The 20,432-nt window shown below is 44.8% G+C and overlaps 1 protein-coding gene across 2 annotated transcripts in view; it reads right to left on the minus strand.

Moving 5' to 3' along the window:
* Positions 1-1,639: 1,639 nt before the first annotated feature.
* Positions 1,640-20,432, minus strand: part of BDH1 (3-hydroxybutyrate dehydrogenase 1) — a 56,540-nt gene continuing 37,747 nt past the window's right edge. For both annotated transcript variants that reach the window (XR_009487666.1, XM_059855429.1), the window contains one exon: positions 1,640-4,915. The gene's annotated coding sequence lies outside the window, so the exon portion shown is untranslated. The remainder of the gene's footprint in view (positions 4,916-20,432) is intronic.

Raw genomic sequence — 20,432 nt, forward strand, 5'->3', positions numbered from 1 at the left:
CGCCGCTGGTGGTGCCCGGCGTGGGCTGCGGGAGGGCGGGGCGGCTCCAGGTGTGCCGGGTACCTGCGGTACCGCTTGTCCCTGTTCCACCGCCGGAGTTTCTGGGCAACACGCACCAAACGACCGTGGTGGTGCTGTGGGAGTGCCGGGCACGGAGCGGCTCCTGCCCTGAAGAAGCGCAGGTAGAGCCGTGCCCGGCTGCGCGGAGCTCGGAGCCGCGTTACGGCAGGGCTAGGGACAGACAGGAGGACAGAGATACCTCGCAGACCTTGCCGGCCTCCTCTAGAAGTAACACACGGAGCACTGGCATCCACCTGTTGCTGGGGTTTTTCCCCCTCAGTCATCCTGGTGAAGACTAGGATGAGGAGGAAGGACTCGAAGAAAGATATAGTTTTGTCTCAGTTAACAGAGAACATAAGGTCAGCATAATGACATCATGGGTGAAAACATAAAAAGCCTTGCTTCCTGGAAAGTTTAAGAAATGAGTTGTATAGGCTGACATCGGGGACTGGTCAGAATCATGATAGTTACTTCCTCAAAACTGGTATGGAAATGGCAAGGAGTTACCTCCAAAAGCAAAAACTTGTTTCTTTGTAAGACGGCAAAGAGGTAACAGAGCATAGAAATGGGTTCCTTGGATAGAAACATGTGAGACAAATGGTCTTTGCAGCATATTCTATATACCTATTAAAAGGAAATGTATGTTAAAGCTGGTGGATGTAGGGGCAACTCTTTTTCTAAGAGGAAATATTAACTTATCTCTCAATCAGATGGACAGAGCCTCTGATCTGATCCACTTCAAACCCTGTATGTATACACGTATGAGAGGCAGAAAGACACTTGAACGTTGAAGGCAAATACTGCTGATGTGATTTTTGTTGTCATTGTTGTTGTTGTTATTGATCCAAGCTCACGTTTCCCTTTACACTTTTTAGATTTAAGCACCACTGAAAATGCTCAAGAACTTATCCAAAGAACCTAAAAAGGGTCTCTGGGCAACTCTTGCAAATTTGAAGTCTAAAAATCAGAACTATGTTTCTCTTTGGCAAAGACCTAATCTTAAGGAAACTTACACCACAACAGATCTAACCCAGATCTAGAAAAGGCCTCTCTTTTCCCTTCCCAATAGTCCTGTGTTTTGTTCTTTGATTTGTGCCAGGAGTTTCTCCTGCTCCCAGAGCTATGTACTGTGAAAGTGTTCACACATCTCATTGAAGCAAGCAGAACATACATTTAGTGCTGACACACATTGCCCATTTTCCTCCTTTCTTGTTGTATTTTCATATCTCAGAATTTTGGCACCAGCTGGTACCAGTTCAGATATTTTGAGATGAAAGCAGGTGAAGAAAGGACTTTGGCAGAAGCCTCCATCATCTGGCCTCATCAGTTTTCAGTGTTTACAACAGCAATAAATGTGCTGTAAAGGGGCAATAACCCTCTTGATGTCAGAGGAGTATATACAGAAGGAGAGGAAGAACAATCTAAATTTAGCTAGCAGAAAAGAAACATCTGCAGCATTTTGGTTGGTTTTGCTGACTGACTAAAATGTATTATTACAAAACAAAAAATAAAAGGGTTTGTTTTTTTTTTACTGTTAAAGGAACCACCATAAAGAAACTACTTTTCCATACACAGTATGTGATGTGTCCAAGTCTTTTTTATTTTAAATAAGAGATAATCCCATTACATACGGTCACTGTGCTGGGGATAGAGAAATAATCCCATATATAACACCCTGAGACAGCATTTCTCACTTGTTACTAATGCTCTAGGAAAAAAAAAAAAAAAAAGAAGACAACATCAAAGAGGGGGTCAGGATGATGGATCAGCAAGTCAGGAAGCAATTAGGTGAGCTTTATTGTACCTCAGAGAACGAGGTTGGTTCCCGGCACTTCTGTTTCTGTTCTAGGAGTGTATTTGCTGATTGAAAGCAGTCGAACCAGAAAGCACAGAATTAAACTTCAGTATGAAAAGTGGGCTTGAAATTCCAGCACATATAGAAAATATCCCATGAATGGCAAATGACTTTTTTACTAGCAACATTGCAGCTAGAGCCACTAGCTGCAAAATTGTCCTGTGTTGCACATCATCTTTTTCAGGCTCCAGCTTTCAGGAAATTGTGTAGTTCCCTTGGAGGAAGGGAAAACTGAGTGTGAAGCAGAGCATCAGTTGTGCCACAACTTGAACAATGTCATTTAAATCAAACCACTACAGGCAGCACACAGAAAAGCTCGTACTTAAATTGTGACTGATGTGGTCAGTAGAGAAGTCAGCATTATGCTGTGCTTAACACACCCTGGCTGTGCTCCAAAATGACCCTTGGCATAGGAACTCCAGGACAGTTACACAAGGCAGAAGCCCATTGCCACTTTAGTCCTCAGATGCATCTGAGGATGTGACCAATGGCCTTTTCTCACTGCCCTCAGATTTCCCTTTAAAATCCCTTTTGCAGCTGCTGCCAGGAGCGTATCTGGGATGTTCTGCCTGGGATGGTCTCTGGCAGGGGCAGGCAGCTTGTTACAGCACACGTAGTGCTCAGGGGGATGTGTGATACAGGACCAGGCAGCAGGGAGACCAGCACAGCACAAGCTTTTTCCCGGGAAAACCTTCTGTACAGCCCCCTGGTCCTAGCCCATGCCATTTGTACATGGGGAAAAAGCAGCCTTGTGTCAGAGCCCGAGAACCCCAGTTTCATGAACTGTAGTGAAACAGAAACAATGTTTTCCCACTTTGGGAAACTGTGCCAGAACTTGTTGGCAGCTGCCTGCTCTGGCAAGTGATCATAGTAGCGAGCCCTGCCACAAATTTGTACCTGCTCCTACACCAGCTCCTCCTCCTCAAAGCAGTCCAGCTGCCACTTGGAAAACGGCTCTTTCTGCTTTAGAAACATCACCTGGCCAGCTGGCACACCACAGGGAAGAAGAGTGCTGTCAAGCTTCTTATGTTTTGAGGCAGTCACACTTTGGCCACAGGCAGAGCAGCAGGACGTGGAGGGGTTTGACTTCAGGCCAGCTACCTGGTGAACCCCAAAGTCCCACTGGAGCCAGCTGACAATGTGGACTTCTCAAACTGGCAGTGGCAGTGGATGTGTGGCAGATGATGTCCCACAGAGTAACTGCAGAGGTATAATGAACTCAGAACAGGAGACTTCAAAAAACATTCCCTAGATTCACACACAATGTCAATCAACACAAGAACACCAAGAAAAAAAGGACTGCAGACACCATCACATGGCAAGAATTTGCAGTTATTAGTATGGCCAAAAAAATACAGTGGTTACAAGATGAGACAAATTCCATTAAAACAGAAGGTGGAATTAAATAAATACAGGTACATCTGTTCATAATTAAAGATGGACACTGGTGTATAAGGTGGAATATTTCTAGAATACTATAATTATAGTATTAATTTTAGCAAAAAGTAATGCTGACTGTTGAAGAATAATAAGAAAACTCAAGACTTTTTAGTGTTGGTCTTACTAAAGAAAGAAAACACAAGAACAATAAAATTGGTGCTCTCTTAATTGTCAGGTTTAGTGTCCAAAGTCACCATAAACTACTAGCAGCCACTATACAAAGTAGATGATTTCCCTTACTCATTCAGAACTGGGAGCTGATGCTCATGAAAGGATCTCTGACAGCTGCAGAAAAGCTTTCACTTCCCTGCAAACTCAGTGCAATGCTTCACAGCTAACTGGGGAAGCAATGAAGCCTCATTTCCCCTGCTTAACAAGGAATGAAGCCTGAGTGAAGTTAGCTTGCTCATTATGCCTCCACTCATCTGGATTCTCTGATGTCTGATAAGTTTGGGTCGTGTGCCACAGCCTTACCTTCCAGGAGCTGTCTTTTCAGAAAAGCGCCTTTTCCTTATCATCTGTAATTTCGGGGGTTATAAGAGATACAAACAACTTCTTGTAGAAGCATTCTACTTGAATGAAAGCGTGGAATGGTAATGTGTCCTTATTTCCCTACAAAAGCTATAATATATGGAAAATTTTCATGAGGCTGCTAAAGACTGAAGCTACTCTTTGCAATACAGGCTGCAGTCACTCTGTCACACAGCCTGATGAGCCACGTGCCTGTCACAGGTACTGCTAACAGTTGAAATACCAGCTCACTTTTGTCTATCAGCTTCACTCTCATAAATTAAAATAAGGTAAAATAAGTTGCTGCCTATTACATGGGGGAGGATCTGTTCTTCAGTTCTTAAAATCAAAGTTTTATTTTTAAAAATCACTGTTCAGCAAATTTAATTAAGCCTACTCAATGGAATTCTAATGGGATCCTCTTACACATCTCTGCTTATTTAATTTTAATCTTTTTTTTTTAATACAGAGAAGTCAGTTTCCCCAGTAATACAATCTTCATAATTTTCATTTGTGAGCAGTATATCCAGTTTATCCTCATAACTGAAACTTGTCTTAGGTTAATTCAATCTCCATCAGAACACAAGCATGTCTTTATTCTTAGCATTAGAGAGTCCAGCTGGGCATGGCTAGTAGATGAACGTGTTCCTGTTTACAGGGAGAGCAAGAGAAAACTGGACTTCTTTTTGTCTAAAAGATTATTTTTTCCCCATCATTGTACAGTTTGTGTGTGCTGATGTTGTTTGAGCTCTTGTTCAATTAGGGATTGTATTCCACAATTGTATACAGCAAACTCTTCTTTCTTTTGCTCTCATAATAACATTTATCTATTGGGTTTGGGACAGTTCACAATCCTACAAAAGACTGAGTTTTACAATTCCAGTAACCTCAAGAACTAGAGCATTATAAGAAATACGAGACTTCTATTTCATTTTTTAGAATGTTTTATTTAAATATATGTACCTAATGTATAGAAGAGTGCAATTACAATTTTTATAAACCATTAAAATTCAGTGCCTGGCTGCTAATGCTCCAAGATCTTCTGGAAGGCTGAAAAACATCAAAAACAAAAGCATACAAAACAATATTAATTATAATTGTTAGCAATTACTGCCAATATAACATGCATAAACCTAGACCATCTTCCTCCACACTTTCTATAATCAGGGCTGTGTTATATAAAATCAGCTTAACAGCTTCTTAGTTGACTTCCTGATGTAAAGATAAACATCATTATATAACCTGCCTATTTTAACTTTCCCAGTCAAATTAAGCAGAGAGGTTGGTGTGTTGTATGAAGTGACTTTGTCTGTGTGAAAACCTGATGCAAGAAATAAACCTCCAAAGAGCATGTTAGAGGCCCTTGAGAAGTGTTTTCCTGGGTGGAAGGCAGCAGTTGCTGTGGGGTTTACCTTACCAAATGCTAAGGAGAGTGTTAAGAGAGTAAATTTGTGGATTTTTGTATGATCACATTACCTAATTAAAACAACAACTACTAAAAATAAATTAAACTCCTCACATCCTATGAAAGCAAAACAGATGCCCCCAAAATAGCAAGGCCCTCCAGACAAAGCACAAGAAAGGGCTGTTAAACCTCACTGTGGGATTCAGACACAGGCTATGTTTTCCCTTCTCCCAGAAAAGACAGAAGCCCTTTCTATGGAAATAGAGTAAATAACATGCTTTTTCTTTATTTCTGCAGCACAGTCCCCAGCATGCCTTGAAACAGAGCTGCTCTCCATGGCTTGGTTTACCCTGCTGATTTTCACCACCCCTGGTGTACAGAAACTGGTGTGCCTAAACCCTGGGATCCAGCAGCCCAGCAAAATGACATCACAGCATATCACATCAAGACACTTTTGTTTTCCCACCCCCAACAATGCAGTGTTTGTGGCAGGAAGCATGGGACTGTGCCCAGCCTTTTGCCTCTTGCCCAAGGCTGAGAGATACGTGCCTTGCTCCCATCACATCGTCCATAATTTGTGCACCTGAAAGGATAAAAAGTCTTTGTGTTTTGGGATTACAGACACGTGTACCTAGATAAGGTGAGTGGGAAAAATAGGGAGTTAGACAGTGATTTTTATAAGAATCAAAATCATTCTTGTCAGAAAGCACCTTGTTTCAAAGCCCAAAGTCCCTCTCCAAATAAACTGTTTGGTTGCAATGTATTGAGACGTTCTACTTCACACCAAACACTGAGTGTTTCTGAACACTGCAGGAACACATTGAGTGTGTGCAGCTCTTATAGTAACCCCTCTCTCTCCTGGAATGACAGACAGCTAAACTTGTTTAAAATTCCTTCTTCCTGTGCTAACACCTACATCTGAGCTCACCCAATAACTGGGGAAATACATATCTGAGGATGATTAGCAGGGGCACAACCAGCAGACTGCGGGCTTGCCCTTCACAGATTGTGCCTCCATCCGTGGCATTGTCCCTGTTACTGGCTACAAGCTGGGCTATAGGTACACAAGGCCCAAGCTTCCCATCTCCTGCCCTGCCATACTCCCTGCTCCTTCAGACTGGGGAAGTTTTCTGCAGAGATCACGTGAGAGGAGGAGTTACTGGAGTCAGCATAAATTGGCCCTCCTGGCTCACTGGTGGTGAGCAGGTAATTGAATTATCAGGCACACCTTCCCTTTAATGGGTTTTTTTTTCTCCTTGTTTGTGTAGAAGCTTTGGTAGGATGAAAGCAAATATGTACCACAGATATGTGAAAGAAAAGAGTGGTGTTAAAATGGAATGCAGCTGGAAAATTCAAGAAAAAAAATGTACTCTCATTTAGAATTTTATGAATAATTAAAAGGAGAGGCTGCCAATGATTGAAGCTGAGGGGTGAGTCCTCCAATGTCCTACTGAACAACTGCAGAGCTGGAACAGTGAAGAAACCTGGGAAACTGTCCAGCTTGCAAGGATCTACTGATAAAGAGGACCTAGGGGCTGCAGGAATTGCCCACAGTTAAAGGATCCTGTACTTCACTCCAAGAGTGAGCATTCAGTAGTGCTGAGATCCTGCAGGGTCCACACAGCTTTTCTAATATATTTTGATAGGTGTTTAGGTGAAGAAAATCTTTGTAAACCTGCCCTTTTTCACAAAAGGCCTCTGTGCCTACTCTTACAGACTCTAAAAGAAGTTATCAGAGTTCAAAGTCCTGATTCACAAGCAGATTCTTTTTTGTCCTTTCAGTAAATCCTCTGCAATAGATAACTCATTTAAGCTTTGTTGCTTCTATATCTCTTATCTTGCCCCAATTTTTTGATCAAACACAGTTGCAAGTTGAGGTCAATGAAAATTTTTACATTTTCTGGTTCTAAATTCCCAAAGAGCTTATACTAGATTCCCAGAATCAGAGCTACTTCTGAATACACTGAATGTTCTCCTGCTGCTGCTGGCAAAGCTGCATGGACAAAAGCTGCTGACTTCTCCAGATGAGTCTAAGGGTTCAGCTAGATGCTCCAGAAAGCTACAGGGAACCTGGCTGCAATAATCAAAACATGCACACTCAGAGACAACATGTACTGTAAGGCTATTTACTATTGATATTCCAGTGCTTCTATTCCTTTTGTTTGCTTTTTTCCCCCAAAATACAGCATTTCTGGAAGCAATCCATCAACCTTCATTATTTTCAGATTTTCATTACTGGGGAAAAAAAAATTTTCCCTTACCACAAGTGTGATTTTTGGAAGGTAAGAAGTGATACCAGCAGAGGCTGTACCCCATTCCTGCTCAGAAGTGCCCCACTGGACAGCAGAGTGTGGGGTAACGAGTCTGTCTGATACCACCACTGACTCATAGGGACAAGAAAAGCTGAAAAACAGGTGTGTGCTTGCAATTCTTGTCCCATTTTCCTGATAATTTGGAAATGTGGCCAAATAAAACATTAACTTGGTGGTATGCAGGCCTCTGTCCTGGAATGGTTTGTATTTATGTATTTGCTTAATGCTGAAATCAGCAAAGTTTCTTTAAATGGGTGCAGAGACTATGTGGACTAAGACTTAGAGATAAAATATTTCCCTTTTTCTTTCACCAGTAAATATTTTATACTTCACAAAGACAAGCTTGTAGAAGAAGCATGGGATGACATGAAAAGCTACAGCAAAAAGAAACACTATGAAGTTGGAATAGTGTAGAGATCAAAGTCATACCAGGCAGAAGAGAGAGCAAGAAACAAAAACAGTCAGCAAAGGACAACTGTGAGCCCTTCCTAAGGCCATGGAAGGGGAAGATAATTGACAGGGGCCTCAGCAGTGAGATTTACAGCAGATAGAGCTGTACTACATAACCATGGCCATCTGTGGTCAGCTAAGGTGAATTTGCCCTGGAAGGTGGCAGAGCAGGAAATCTGGGATTTCCAGAGTGGACAGCCTTACAGGTATTTCAGGTCAGCAAGGCTATTGAGCAAAAAAGAACAAAGGTCCCCCAGAAAGCTTCCTGGGACAAGAGCAGTGAGGTTTGGGGCTGCTTCCAACTAGAAAAGTGAAGACAAGTCACTGAGCTGGTTTCAAGGTGGGACTTGATGCAGTCACACATCACTATAGACTGAACACAGTAAAATGTTCCTCTCTGAGCACTTGGTGTCCTTTCATTTCCATCTCCTGGAGGCTTGGTGCCTTTCACCTCAGGTACCCACAGACTGGACCACACATTTAAATAGAAAAGTCAATTTCACAGCCAGATTTGGGCTGCATTTACATTGAAATTACTCTATATTGAAGGAAAACAGTGTACAAAGACTTAGATTTTGGGGTTGCTTCATTCCACCACATTCTTCTTCATAAAGAGTTTCTCTTGGGCCTTTATTCTTGACATTTCTGGGGTCCTCTGGTAGGTGATTTGTCCAGTGTTGTAGTGCACAGCAGCCTCAAGACAACTTGTTGAAAGTCAGGGGTCCCAAGGATTATTCTGATTGCTGAGACACATCTAACACAGTAAAACACTAGATGAGCTCCTCCAAAATGAATAGGAGGGGGCAGGATAAAGCCTCTGATAGGTTTGGGCTTGGTTTTTTACTTCTTTATGTTTAGTCTTATCAAAGGTGGAACGGAAATCAGCTACTGACAAAGAATAGTATTCTGCTCACCAAAGCTGCTGAATTTACACCTCTGCTTTAGGAGAGCTGAGAAATTCCAGGCCTCTGCACTAAGGGTAGGCTTAAGAGGAGAACTCAGTCCACCGTCATTGGTCTGGATTAAAGGCAACTTCTCAGCTTCCTAATCAGAAACAGCTCAGTATTCTCACAGATCTCCTGGCATCATGCAGATGTAGAGCATGCCTCGTATTTCAAAAACTCACTAAGGATTTATTCAATTATTAATTAAAATCTCATTTGGTTGTGATTATTGCACGCTGGAGGAAGCATCCAGTTTCATTGCAAACAGTTCATTTAAACTCTCTGAAGACATTCCATCATGGAAAACAAAGCTAGCAGTCCAAAGAAAGAAAACCTTATCATTATGTATGGCATTACATTACCATTCAGAAGGGATTATCTCTGTTTCTACTCTCTTTAACAATACCATGAAACATGCTGGCTGTGTTAATTATTGTTTGCTAAGGCTATTTATGTAGGGTACAACTTCAGTGTGGTTCCAGTGAATTTCTGATGCATCTTTGCCTCTGCAGATTTTATTTTTGTCTGCTTCGGCTAAATGTAACTAAAAATGAAAATTTTGTGGCTAGTCTCTGTAGAGCAAGCCACATGCTCATATTTACATCAGAAGCAGCCCATTCCTTCAAGGAATTAGCTACTGAGGTGTGCTAGTTTTTGTATCTGTGGCTAGAATTAGCTGCTAGATACCCACTGTGTTTGTTTTGTGTACAGGCCCAGAGAACTGGAAGCATCAAAGCAATGTTGAATGAGTATAAAGCAACCTCAGCTCTCCCTTGATTCCTTAGGTGACCTCCTTGGAGTTTCTGCAGTTAGTCAGGAAGAGTTCAGCTCTGCTGCTCCCCTGCTCCTCAGTGCCCCAGCACTGTGCTGTCCATGCAGGGCCACAGCCACCCCAGGGAGGGGACAGGAGGGCATCCAGCGCTCAGCCCTCGCTGGCTCACTGTGCTGCACAAATGTCCCTACCCAAGGAGAATGGTGAGCAAACTATGTGGTCCAGCTCTCTGTAAGTTTAACTTTTCCACACAATACAAATGCTTGCTGCTTTTTTTAAATTTTGCAGCAGGTTATTTCTGTAAACTCTTTGGATGGGTGGAAAGCACTTTTGAAAATGTGGAAAACATAACACTCCCCTGCAGATTTTACCATCCCACACATGGACCAACTCCATTTCATTGCTGGTGGCTGCAGGGGAAAGCAGACTTCAGGCCCAGGCAGCCAGAGTCCAATGTCTCACAAAAACATCTCTGTTAAAGAGAATCACTTCAGGGAAATCACTCCACAATCACCACAGTGAAATCATCAGCCTTGGTCCATGGCAGTTTCAGCAGTTACATATATTGAAAACAGGACCATGGTTTTCATTTTATAGACCCTAAAATCTTTTCAAAATCTGTGCAAACCTGGGGAGTTGCCCATTAAACAACAAATTTGGCTTCTTAGTGCACTTTTATCATACAAAAATGTACAAAAGCAGCCCATCCTACGAGATCCACAGACTGTTTGAGGAACACCACTCTGCTGGAAGGAAAGAGGGGGTGGCATTTGGGAAGTGCAAATGAGTCCCTGCTAGTCTGTGGATGGAGTAGCACAAGCCAGCAGGGATCCAGAGTGCCCAGCCTTATCATTTCAATCTCAAGCTCGCTGCTCCTGGTGCCCTCTTCACCCTGGAAAACTGTAAGGAGACACCACCATTCCCCAGGAGTTACTGAGAGGCTCAGCTGGAGACCAAGCTCCCCTAAATAGCCAAGATCAGTTAAGCTCTCAGGCTGAACAAGAGGCAGCTTCAGGAGTGCCCCTGAGGCATGGGAACAGCTGGGCAGGGCTCAGGTACTGAGATGTGCTGGCTGACACAGCTGGGAACAGCTGGGCAGGGCTCAGGTACTGAGATGTGCTGGCTGACACAGAGCTGCAGGGCAGCAGGGTCCCTTGGGAACTGCCACAAGCTTCCTGGGACATAGGCATCCACCAGAGCATTCCTTTTGCTGTAAGCAGGAACAGACTCTGCCAGAAACAGCCTCTAAACTTTCTTCTTCTCACTAAGGGGTACATTCCGTGGGCTCAGATCTGTTACGCTGAGCCTTCCAGCAGCCTTTGCAGAACAAACCTTCCTAAAAACAACCACTCAGCTCGTTTCTGTTGCTTGTGCAAAAGCATACATCCAGATAGGAAATTTTGTGTCTACTTATTCAACTCCTTATTCCTCTTATCAGCTAGCATGCTGCTGCCAGTATTTCCAGCAGCTGCCTTTTCAGGGGTGAGTTCCCATCTGCAGGCAGAACAGCAGTGCTGTGTCTGGGGTTCACCACCCAGAACCCTCTGCACTGGAGCAGCTTCCAATGAAGCCTTGTTTGAAGCTCTCCTGTCCTCTCATGTTCCTTTAGCTCTGCTCTTCACATTCCTGACCTATTTCTATGGAACACACCTCCTACATTTTGCATACATGCACAGGTGTATATGTGTACATGCTGCATGCACTATATACCAGTAAATATACCTTGTAGCTCACTGAATAGTATTAAAACTCATATTTTACCAATATTGCTTGACTGAATACTATACAGCAAGTTATCCAGGTTTACTATCACATTTTGAAAATATCACGGGGTTCTTTTGTCATTCTACAGAGTGAATTTTTTACACAGTACCAGTCAGAATGAAGGGTGGGAGGGGTATAAATTAGCAGTGCTTTTGTTTGCAGCTTTCCAGGTCACACATGCTTCTCAACAGTACAGAAACAGGAACATCCCTGACTTTACTGAGCAGCATTTTAGGGTGGGAGAATAAAGCAGCACACTCTCTCACAGAGGGTGAAGTGTCCTGATTGTTTGCCCTAATGAACATTACTGGCAATTTTACTCAGCTAAATTACAACAAGAAGTTATCTGCAAACTGACAAATTTTCTGGCTTTATAAGGCCCACAGAATCACCATTTGGTTGCAGAATGCTTATGAGGAGACATAGATGGTTTTAGAGCAAGCAGTCAGCTCACACACTCCACAGCAGAGCAGGCAATCTACACATTCCTTCCCTTTCAACTGCTTGTGAGAGTATTCTGTTGAACACCCAACACTGCCTGCATTTGGGCTACAGCTGCAAAAGTAGCTGTTTCAGCAGGCTGGTTGCATCATTCCATGCTGCTGCAGCAAACCTTGGGGCTGCTGTTTTTAATTTGGGCTATAATGCATCTTCAGGGCTGGCCTATCACAGAGGAAAGAGAAAGAACTGTCTTTTCTCTGTTTTAGTCAGCAAAAGCAACAGGCGAAGTTTACACATCACCTGTGCTGTCCTGAGGCAGCAAAATTGTCTTGTCATGAGATTGATAAAGGGCAGATAGACTTGTCTGAGGCTGGAGTCCCTGCAGCTGAGGAGCTGAAGGAGCATGAAGGCAGACATCTTCCCCAAGCCCTGCTGCCCTGGGTCAGTCCCCAGAACCCCCTGGGTGACACAAGTGTGCTCCATCTGTGCCATTCCTCAGTGATGCAAAGTCTTGTCAGGGGCCCCCAGCATCCTCACATCCCACTGAGGGCAGCACTGCAGCTGCCCTTGGACCCAGAAACACCCCAAGGTCAGCAGTGCTCAGGTATGGCCCTATCAGAGCAGAAAAAAGGGTGGAAGCCCAAGTGTGTTGGACTTCCTGCTCCTAAAGCCCTTCTTTCAAAAAGGTCTCACTTTTTGAGTTTAATCCCATCCCCAGACAGCTGCAGCCAGTGCTTTGCTCTCATCAACATTCAATTTCCTTCAAAATTAGAAGTGTCAGTGTATTACCACCCATGAAACCAAAAAAAGAATAGAAAAAAAAAGATACATATGTAAATCCTCATACATAACTGTCTAAAGTTCTTAAGAGACTGCATGGGAAAGAGAAGTGGAAATTTCACAGATTTTCAGATGACTCAAGGGGCATCCAAACAGTGAATGTGACTCATGGAGTGTGTGGGCACGTCCAGGTATGTGGGAAGGACTCTGGAAGCCATATGGTTTCCTGCAGGAGCTGAATATCAGCACAAGCAGTGCTGGGGAGAAAAAAAGTGATGTTTTATCACATAACAAGCTACTTAGGCACTGTCTGTCCAAGAATTGCTAATGCAGGGGAGCCTGGGGAGGGCTGGCTCCCACCAGCACTGCAGAATGGCATGGCTCCTTTAAAGAGTGGGATCTACTTACAGGAAACTCTTCAGAACACAACGAAATATAAGGGGGTGAGAGGCAATTACATCCCAAAATAATCTGATTTTGTTGAAACTGGTCTTTGAAGACCTCTCTATAGGAGGCCACAATCTGGCAGGAAAGGAACATTGTATGGGACCCTGGCAATATTTAGGCTTTGTGAAAGCAGCTGGAAGCAATTTCATCTGAACTATAATAATGTTTAAAATGCACAGCCAAGCTTGGAACCAGAGCAAGACACCTACCCCACAGAACCAAAGGAGCTGTACCTGCTTAGCTGTGCCTAAATGTGCTGTGAAACACTGCAGAGAAGCACTCAGGTGAACTCCTCCAGCCCAAGAAGGGACATGCTGCAGTTGTCACTTCCTGGCACGGCACAGTACAGACCCACTCTCTGCTGAGGGTGGGGGAAGCCTGAAAAGCAGCTACACCACCAGGGAGGTCAGTACCCACCTCCCACCTCTCCCAAGAGCCACAAGGTTGTTTTCCTTCAGGGGAGAGGAACAAGGAGGTAAAACAGAGACTTTGTGGATTCTGTGACTTTACACAAGGAGTATGAGCAGGGCAGACCCTTGACAACTAAAAGTGTGAATGTGTGTAAGAGTGAGTGTGTCTGAATGTGTGTGATTGTGTAAAAGTGTGTCTGAGTGTGTTTCAGAGTGTGTGTGAGTGTCATATTGCCAGCTGCAGCCTGTCATTCATTTTCAGCGAGGCAAAAGAAAATTGAAGAAAAAGAATGGATATTTTTCCCCATATTCTTCCTACAGCACATTCTTCCCTCATTCTGGAGCCCAAAAAGAAACTGAAAAGGAGGGGTTAAATAGCAGCTACTGTTATGGCACTCAAAAGGAGACTATTTTTAGTTACCAGCCAGTATCAATGCAACCCAGGATCTGGTGGACATGGTGCATTTGCTCATACAGCTTCAGTCTCACCTCTGACATGAGCAGGAGAGAGGTGAGAAAACCAGGATGAATTCATGTTTTTTTTTGTCAAAGGTACCTGGGGACAAGGGGCTTGCATCCTACTTTAGATCTAATGGCACTGAGTGCCAGGAGATGGGACATCCTTACTTATGCTCACAGCAATCCTGATCTGCTCCAGAGCTGGGGTCACACCTTCCCTGCACAGCACAGGTCCTTGGAGTCCCTCTCCAAAGAAAACTCCCACAAAAAATGGGGCCTGTTCTACCTGGAAGCATGAAAAGCTTGGGGAAAGCCTGGGGAGGGATGCAAATTGCCTTTTGAGATCTGTGCTAAAGAGAAAATCAGTCTGTGGCATTTGACCCAGGGCATGTTCGTTTCTGTGGCTTCCAAAGTGGAAAACCTCTTCTCACCAAAGAGGAGGAAGCACAGAGGGCAGAAAGTTATACTCTGTAATGGGGGGGAGAATTTTCCTGATAAACACATGTAGAGGAGGTGAGTGCTGCTTTTGCATTATGGCAGCTTCAGTGAAGTAAAAGACAGAGACAACCATCTTGATCTAATAATACATGGGGAAAACTGGAATGACAGAAATAAAACACCAGTCTCTGGGCTGTCAGAATATCTGTGCTGATACGGGAACAGGCAGGAAGACAGCAGAGAGGGAGAACAGGCAACAGAAACTGTGATCAACCATGAAAATCTACTTCCAAAAAGCTGTTCAAAAAGTACAGACACTGAGTAGTGAGCCCCATGTTCAGAGGCTGATTTGGATGTCCACTATATCCTGTTGGCCTCTGCAGGAGCAGCATTCTCTGCTTTGAGATATCTTGCTGATACTGCACTGGCAGGAGTCTTTCAGAGCATTGCTGCTCCATCCTTTATTAGTGGATGTAGAGAACTTGGATTAGGGGGTCTCTGTTCCAGCTACCTGGACAACTAACTATGGCACCTTAAGTCCTTGAAATTTCAGGACAATTAAGGTAAAAATGGAGACATTTTCTCACAGATCTGCTTGGACATGACCTGTCTCAGCAATGGGCAGGAGGGATGAGGGAAATGCTGGTTGGCAGAAGCACTTCTGGTGTGGGAAAGAGATACTGTGCTGTGTATTACCCCTTGTCCTGTCCCAAAAGGAACTGCCTCCTGGCTGCCCTGCTCTGGCACACCACAGATGTCCTTGTCATCCACCATCTGAGCCAGCTTATATCCAGGATACTTCAGGCACACCAGCAAAAACAAAGCAGGTAATTACCAGCAGTGTGTGAAATGAGTACAAGCTCAGGTGCTACGTCCAGTTCATTTGTAGTGAATGCACTTTATGTTTCATTCCTGACTTGGCAAGATCAAGCCTTGTAGAAGCAAGACAAGCACTACTAAATAGACAAGCCCTGAAAGTCTTGTGTAGCTTTTAGATGTTAGTCTTTTCCTAGAATAAGCAATTAATTAATTTGAATTTAACATCATAAAGATGTCTGTGTAAGAGCCTGAACATAACTGATCATGAAATAAACATAATCTAATTCTATCTCACTGATACTGCAATTATCTGCACAAGCAGCTGGCTGGTCAGCTGGATCCCTGCCTCCACTGGAGGGGCAGAGCACTGAGCTCTGCTCCAGGGGTGCCACATTCCCTAAGCAGAACCTGGCATGCCACATCATCCCAGAGACCTCCCCAGGGCAATGGGGATCTGCTGAAGGGGTTTCACTGCAGCAGAACAGCCCAGGAATGGCAGAAGTGGAGGCTCAGAAGGGATGTCAGATCTTTTTAAAAGAATATTCAACTGAAGTTTAGTAGGTCCCTGGACAGAGGCTCAGGTGCTCTAGGTGCTTCCAGGTGCTCTTTCCATCATGAGGAAAAGTGAGAGAAATGCCAGGCTGGGGTAGAAAGGCAGTGGGCATGCTGTGATCCTCCCTGGGGGATCTGTGGGGAGCTCAAGCTGGCCTGCACCTTGCTCTGCTGGGAGCAGCCCAGGAGGCACCCACCTGGCAGCTGCTCAGGCTGGCACCAGGGTCACACGTGCACAGGTGGCAGGGCACAGAGCAGGTTTCTGTGGGACACCAGGACCTCTGGGCTGTCTTCTTCTGCACTCCCAGTGGTGGCTTTGGCTAGGGGGACAAGCCCTGCAGACAGCCCAAGCCCTGCTGCTGCACAGAAAAGTGCTCTGTGTGTCTGAGCAAGACATTGGTACTATGGCTTTGGGTGCTGTGAAAAAGATCAGAGGAGCCTGTGATGTGGGCAAAAGATTTCTCTTGCAATCTCTGTGGCAAGTTAATTGCTGTTGATTACAAACCCAGTGCAATCTCGTTAATTTGCAACACAGGACAACAGCCATTTAAGAGAGCAGTGCTGCATCCAGCTCCTCAAGCACAAAATTCTCACATTATTGAACAGCATGGGATGGAGCTGTTTAAGAAACAAATAGGATGCACACCTGGTAAGGGCCATGAGGACTGGAGAGACAGATAACAGCTACTTGATTAGAAGCAGGGGGTGTTACACTCATCAGATCTTTTGCAGTGGCAGCTTGCTCTCACAGAGGCCAGGTCCCTGCTGCTCTGGGCAGTGCAGGCAGAAGAGCTGCTGTACTGTGCCCTGCTGAGGGGCCCGTGGTGCAGCTGAACCTCTGGGCTGTCTCTCATCTTACTGCAGGAGCAGTCCTGTCCCTGTATGTTGGCAAGGCAAGGAGCAGGAAAGAGGCGAGCTGAGTGAAAAAGTGACTTGGGCAAGGCCAGCAGCAGAGCCACTTGCCAGGCTCCATTGAATACATGACCAACCTGGACACAGTGCCACAGGTTTTCTCCAGGGCAGCGACAGTTCATTTGTAGCTGGACAAAAGTTTCCAGCCTTTATGCAAAACAGCCTTTCAGGCAACACCCTTCAAAATACTGTCAGAGCAAGAGCTGCAACTCCTGACTTAGAGCCTTCAATAGCTCTGCCAGAAGGACAAGAAAGGTGAATGGGATAAACCCAGGCTGCACCAAAGCAGGGCAGGAGACATACATTGTCTGTGGGTTTTGATTCCCTGGACATATGCTCAGGCAAGCTTGACAAGTTCTCTTCCACCTCATCTTGTGAACAGAGACATTTCCTATTGCTGAGAGAAGAGCCATCACATCTGTACAGGATGGCTGGCAGTTCTTTATTCTAACCCCACCATAAATGATTCTTTTATATAACACTCATATACTCAAAGGTGGAGTTTGCAGTAAATGAGTTTTACATTATTTTCTATGATTCAGATGTCATAACATCACATATCAGCCCTGCAGCCTGCCTGCCTTCTCCCTAAGCTTACATTGTCCCTTCCAGAGGAATGTGAGCAAGAGCAGCCCTACTGATCTGCAGATTCCTTTGTGGCTGTCCCTGATGGATGATGGTGACATAAGCTGGCTGTCTTGGGGATTTCACATAAGCTGAAGCTTGGAAGGCTGAGCCACACAGAGGAAGCGTCAAAGCACCCAGGAGCCCAAAATAGGAAGGAGAAGGAGGCGCGTGGACTGAAGTGGCTCAGAAGCACCAGATCTGGACAGCAGATTAAATATAAATTGCTGTGAATGTAAGGTTGGTCTGAACCATCTCCAGCAAGACAGGAATGAGTTGTCCTGCAGAATACTGCAGGCACAGAGAGCAGAGTGCTCATAAGTAAAAATACCTCCCCTCTTTTCCCTGCAAGAAAAGCAAGAAAACCCAAATCAAAGTCTCGTTCAGGTGAAAGCTATTATACTGAAAATATTTTGGAGCAATTGGAAAAGATAAGTTTTGAAGCAGTAAAACACAGGGAACAGTACCCAGACAGGAAAGAAGCCAAGTGAGTAGGAAGGGTCCTGATGTATTCTGAAAGCACTGATGCTACCTTCTACACAATCAGAGGGATCTGGAGTGACACCCAGATACAAACAAGGCTTGCACAGCTCCACTGGGATCTAAAGTACAGTTTCAGCCTCAATTACAGTCACTGCTAACATTACTGCAGCTGGGAGTGAAGGTGTGCAGCTGCAGAACCCCTGTAGGGATGATCATCAACCTGTTCAGTCTGACATTCAGAAAAAAACCCAGAAATATAAAAAACCAGAACATCTAGATATGAAAATTCAAGGTTTGACTTGCTACTATATTCTTACATGAAGCTGGGGTGACAGCATGCAGGTGTGTTTTATGGATGTGTGTGAAAAGGGCAGGGATGAAATCACTGAACTGCTGTTGTCACATTCAGGGATGACTGGCAGAGCTCAGGAAGAGGAAGTGCTCATCATCCCTGCGAGCTGTATGTGAACAGCAGTGAGAAATGCTGTCATTCCAATGCTAGATCCAAAACAACACATTCACCTTTAATCTACTGCATTTTAAAAAGCATTAGTCAGATTGGCACATGACGCTGGTTACCCCAGAAGGAACGGTAAGTAAAGCTTAGAGGCTTCTAAGCAGTTTATGGGCTGCACGTTATGCTCCAGTGCCTCCTCTAAGTAAAAACCCACAGAATCCTTCATCTCCAGCACCTGCAGGAGCAGAACTGACAGGAGGCCCCGCAAGGAGCTGATGACGCAAGTGACAGGGTCAGCACCCAGCCCAGAGGCACTGCCTGGCAGCAGAGCAGGTGTCCCTGCCAGGCTGTCCCACCACCAGCACAGGCATCGAGGTGCTTGAACACCTTGCTTGCTGATTCTGCTCCTGCATCAGCATGTGACACCTCCCAGACTTCCAGAACTATACATCCATCCCTGCTCCACACACCAGTCACTCTGGACTCTGTGGTTCACTGCCCCTGAGATCAAGGGAGTTCATATCTGTGTGAGATCCTGGGTAAGTAGGTAGAAGTGCACAGTCACAAAAGCAGGCTGGAGAGAATAATCCAAGTAGGAACAGGGGGAGACTCCCAGCATGGAACCAGCTCCTGCCTGGCGCCTCTGTTGGGGATGACTGGACACAATTCCCTTTGCAGATCAATGTTATTCATATGTAAATCAAAAGCTGTTCAAAGGCTTCTGTTGAATTCTTGATTCCCCCTGACTCTGGCTTTCACTTTTTCCTCTTTATGCCAAGAGCTTAGTCAGAAGTCTTTTAAATCACTGGAAACATCTCAATTATGTAATTAACCAGAATGTGAATGTCTGCAAACTGCAACAAGGGAAGGCTTTGGCCGTCCAGGTTTGAGGTAGCTGGTGTGCTATTAATTTTTGGCTAAAACTGACAGAGAGGAGGCTAAAGCCAGCTGTGATCCTCTCTGCCAGCTCCTCCAAGGGCACAGCAGCCACGAACGTCGCACTGTGCCCACATAATCACAGAGACCACACGGCTGTGTGGGGAGGCTTGAATTCCCTCGGTTAAGGGAAGGAATTACACAGGAGGTGGTTTTTACATCCTTAGAGGCAACTTGGCAAGCCCCAAAAATGCTTTGTTCTGCAGGCGAGGCTTTGTAGGAGTGCCCCACCACCTGATCCGCATGAATGGGCCTTTTCCTCCTTAAGCTTCCCTCCCAGCTGCTGGACCATGAACTGCTGAGCCCTGGCTGAAGGGGCAGGGCTGATGGAGGCAGGAGAGCCAAGGACTTAAGCAGTCACCAGGCAGTGAACAGAAGTGCAGAGATTTATCTGCCTCTGAAGCAGAGACAAAGGGAGGATGATTACAGAGTGAAGGGAGTGCAGAGAGACACAGAGACAGGAGACTGCAGCACCACAGGATACATGGAAACCTTCAGAGATACACGTGGTGATGTGTGCTCCAGCATACACTGGCAGAGCTTGTGAAAACACTGTGGATAACAATAAATTATCATCAGTTGAGCACACACTAATTTACAACAAACCTCTAAGAAGTACGGCCCCAAATTCCCAATTCCAAAAGGCAAATTGATCATCTCTAGGTAATGAGAGATCAGCTAAGCTGAGGAATTCAAGACCAAAAGTGGAAGAAAAGCTACTAAGCTGCTGTGGTACATGTGTCTCATGCAAAATAGGTAAAGGGTCTGAAGCAGCACAGCAGCCAAAGGCACACTTAACCCCCTTAGAAGAGCAGTTGGAGCATGCAGAAATTCCAGTGGAATGGAACAGGGAATAAGAGCAAAGGCACCAATGCACAGGGCAGGTCAAAAGCATCTGGCGATCACCTCCGGCAATCCTCAGACCAAATGACACCTCACAGGAGGTGATACACAAACAGACAAGTTTAGTCAGCTACATGAGAAAAAGTAGATCAAAGGAAGGAAAAGGGAGGGTCTTTCTACAGAGAAAATGGGGTAAATGCTAATCTCAGGATGGCCCCAAGCCAACTTAACTCTTTGCCTTACTTTTCAGTATAGAACCAATAATATTGGATATGGTGTAAGAAGCAAGATGGATAATGTGATAAACATTGATTCACCA

The sequence above is a fragment of the Haemorhous mexicanus genome, chromosome 10 (genome assembly GCF_027477595.1).
Source record: "Haemorhous mexicanus isolate bHaeMex1 chromosome 10, bHaeMex1.pri, whole genome shotgun sequence".
Taxonomy (NCBI): Eukaryota; Metazoa; Chordata; class Aves; order Passeriformes; family Fringillidae; genus Haemorhous; species Haemorhous mexicanus.